Raw genomic sequence first — 1,435 nt, 5'->3', positions numbered from 1 at the left:
CTCTCTCTCTCTCTCTCTCTCTCTCTCTCTCTCTCCCTCCCTGTTTCATTTGTAGCGATGTGTGTTCAGTAACCTTACTGCGGTTGGGACGAACAAATTTCTATATCTGGCTGCCCTTGCTTTCTTGGAAACATTTCGTTTACTTAGCTGGTCGATAACTGAAATTCCGATGTCAGTGAGGTGGCAATGGTCACTTAACATTATTTCAGCCTTTTTGGAACGTTTGTCTTGTACAGAAATTCAAAATTATTATGTCTCTACCTATTGTTCGTGATGCCTTTCTGATCAGCTTGTTTATTTTTATGATGTGCTGTCTTCCCAAGTTTCTACCATAGCAAGAAATACCAGAATTTATCAAAGTGTGTATTGTGGGGTAGAATATTATCTGAAGGATGGATGGATACGGATTGAAGGGCCTAAGTTTCCTCAGAAAGTACAGCCTCTGATTTATTTAGTGACGATATTGTTCACGTGATTTTTTCCGTGTAAATTTGTTGTCGAATGTAAGACCAAGATATTTTGTATGAATCCGTTATTTCAATTGTTTATTGCTCAAATACAAGTAGTGAGATTGTTCGTTTTTCTCTTCTACAATTAAAAATAATTTCCTTTGCACTTTGTTTTTGAGAGGTTCAGTGAGTGGTGCGTCATTACGAGGACGAACACACACACAGTATACACTGATTCAAGATGGAGTCATCAAAATTAATCAATCAGCTTCTGGTTGTGTTCATGCAACAGTATGTAGCCATTTTTTTTTTAATGGGAGGTCCAATAATATCCAGAGGAGTTTTTAACGTATCAAGCGTAATTCTGATGTATGCTTAACACTCTCTTCATCACTTAGAATTTGTTGATTATGATTATGGTATTCTCCAATAATTTCTCTCTGTTGTAAAACGGGATGCATCCAATGCCGTCTATTATTAAGCACGTCTTCTTTTTAGCAATTAAAACAACACGAGCCGCAATCCTCCATTGTTCAATTGCCTTGTGCCTTTTCTTTGGCAGTAACGAGAGGTACGCGGCTCGATAGTAAAATGTACTTCAATCACTTTGCTCACGTCTCGCTTACCTCTCGGTAGAAAGGCTGAGACTTACATAAATCGAAAATGGTCACTCTGTTTTTACACTCTAATTCTGAGAACGTATAAATGCCCTCTTAAGTCGAAAGCGCAGTAAACAATGGGTATCTTTGTATGCAGCGGTCAGGGTAGCCCTTCAGTATTACCTGTTTCTCCCAGAAACCACCCAGGAGTGAGTACCATTGCCATTTCTAATATTAGGAAGAGACAGGGAGGGAAAATGGAAGAGAAAGAGTTGGAGAGTGTATGGCAATATGTGTACAGGGACAGCAAGAAAAGTTAAAGAGAAAGAGAGAGACAGAGAGAGAGAGACAGAGAGAGAGAGACAGAGTGTGTGTGTGTGTGTGTGT

This window comes from Aplysia californica, unplaced genomic scaffold (assembly GCF_000002075.1).
Source record: "Aplysia californica isolate F4 #8 unplaced genomic scaffold, AplCal3.0 scaffold00186, whole genome shotgun sequence".
Taxonomy (NCBI): Eukaryota; Metazoa; Mollusca; class Gastropoda; order Aplysiida; family Aplysiidae; genus Aplysia; species Aplysia californica.
This window is presented reverse-complemented; position numbering follows the sequence as displayed.